Genomic DNA, 2,428 nt, shown 5'->3' on the forward strand with positions numbered 1-2,428 from the left:
AATGAATATATGCTTGAGATACCTGGGTAGTAGCAAGGGTTGTGGTTCGTCCCACTTGCTCCAGGTTAGAGACTGTGACGCCTGGGTAGTAGCGGTAGTAGTGGTGATTCCACTCGCTCCAGGTTGAGCTTTTAAACACCCGCCTGGGTAGTAACCGCAGTAGTGGTTATTCCACTGGCTCTAGGTTGAGCGGGTAGTAGCAATGGGGTTGTAGCTCAAACCTACTTGCTCCGCGATGGGTGTTTCTGTCCATGGTTAGCTACCAGGACGTGTCGGGTTGGCTATATAACCGACAGATGATATCATCAGCCACTAGGAACAGGCATGCATCATATGCATTTATGTGACATTGTTTGGGTGTGCATATTATACTTGGTTTGCCTATGTGATTAATTTCTAACTGTTCTACTTGTAATAACTGTTTGTTTGTGCTTGCATCTTCCTATTTGTGTTTGCTACTGGGACTCTGTTGGACTGTGGTGATTGGTTGTTGTTGGATTGTTTGGGCCTAGGGCCGTGGTTGGAATGAGATGAACTGATGATTGATTTCGGTTTTGTGTTTCTGGTTTGGAATAAAATATGAAAGGCTATTTTGGTTCCGCATAGATAAACCGTTTTGAAAGGCTTTTGAGTTTTTGAAAATTGAACGGTTCTTCTTTCAGAAAAGATTTCCGACTTTACTTTTATTGTAAACCGTTGTTTTTGAAAAGAGGCATAAGACGGTTATTAATCACTGGTGCAGTTATCTTCACGTATCCTATTACAGTAATTCCCAAAAACCCTCTACTGAGAACCCTTTCGAGGATGATGTTCTCACCCCCCCTACATTTTTCCCCTTTCAGGATATGGGCGCAGAATTTACGAAGATTTTATTTAGTTGTTGAAATGCTCTGTATTGCTTTAGACTATTATTTATACCCTCGCCTTTATCTTGATATGTTCCGTAAGAGGGATAGGAATTGTATTGGGTAATGCTTGTAATATTATTTATATATATATGTGTATATCTATGGATGTACTCTTTATGAGTTGTTGTAAGTGTATTGAATGTATGGATGTACGTTGTATAGCAAAAGTATTCTTGGAGCGGTATTGCATTTTAAAGTTTTAAACAGGCTCATATTTTAGTATTAAATAGTATAAGTGTCGTTGTAATGTCCGAGCTATCAGAGTCGCGCAGCCGGAAGCGTGAGCTTTGGTAGTTAGGGTGTTACATTATGGTATCAGAGCAGTCCTTCCTGTAGAGCCTGAGGAATGGACCGACTATGCTTCAGTTGCATACTCTGGGTGTTTGTCATGTATTAGGTCTTGTCGAATGACGAGAATTAGAGCTTTATGCACATGACGGTCTATTGATTAACGCTGTTAGTCTTGCATTGCATAATTCTTGGTATTAAGTTTGGCCGGCTTAATACTAGTGAATTATGTATATGAAGGCACTGATGGGTTATCATAGATGTTATATGAGTTTTGAGTAAAGCGAAATGCAGGTTTTGGGAACATTGGAGACTATTTCTCGAGGCTATTCAGTTGTGTGTCTTGAATTCTGTTCGAGTCGACCTGTTCTTTTATGTCCTAATTTGAAGTTCTTGTTTGCTAATTCTTTTGAAAAGTTGTTTGATTTTTCAACTCTATTCCCCTATTCATATGCATTATTGTTTGATCTTAATTGCATATGCTTGTTTGGAATTCTTGTTGCGTCTATCTTCCTCTGTTTGAGTTCTTCTTGATTCAGGTATTCTTTGATATAGCTTTGAACTTGTGTTAATGTGCTGTGCCTTTTAACTCCGGGTTCCGAGTTCATTCTTAGAGAACTTGTTGATTCAGTTTTTCTCTTATTTAACAGTGATTACAGCTAATTTTGAGATTTTTATAAAAATTGCTGTTGACTAGATATACACTTATCTATACGTAGAACTTTGAAGATTTCTTATACAATTTAATAACTATTTATCTCTAATACCTCGCATGTACTTTTACTGGTTTACGGAACTGCACTTACTTTAAAAGTAAATTGGCTTTCTAGTAATTCTACTATAGCTCCAGTGCACATCTTCATTTGATTATGTATTTGGATATTTTTCAAAATTTTGAAAAGAAAGGATTTACCACTTTTGTCACGGTTGAGTTTCGTTTGATAAACTTTACTTAATTCATTTTGATTTGAGTTTGATTTAGCATACTACATGGCTTATGCCATTGTTGTTCTTTTGAAAATGTTGGACTCATGGCTTTTGATGAGCGGATATTTTATACGCTTTTTGGGGTTAATTTCATATAGTTTTGTGTATGTTCTAGTTAGTTTTTAGTATATTTTCATTAGTTTTTAGGAAAAATTCATATTTCTGGACTTTACTATGAGTTGTGTGTTTTTCTGTAATTTCAGGTATTTTTCTGGCTGAAATTGAAGGAGCTGAGCAAAAATCTG

Source organism: Arachis ipaensis, chromosome B09 (assembly GCF_000816755.2).
Source record: "Arachis ipaensis cultivar K30076 chromosome B09, Araip1.1, whole genome shotgun sequence".
Lineage (NCBI taxonomy): Eukaryota > Viridiplantae > Streptophyta > Magnoliopsida > Fabales > Fabaceae > Arachis > Arachis ipaensis.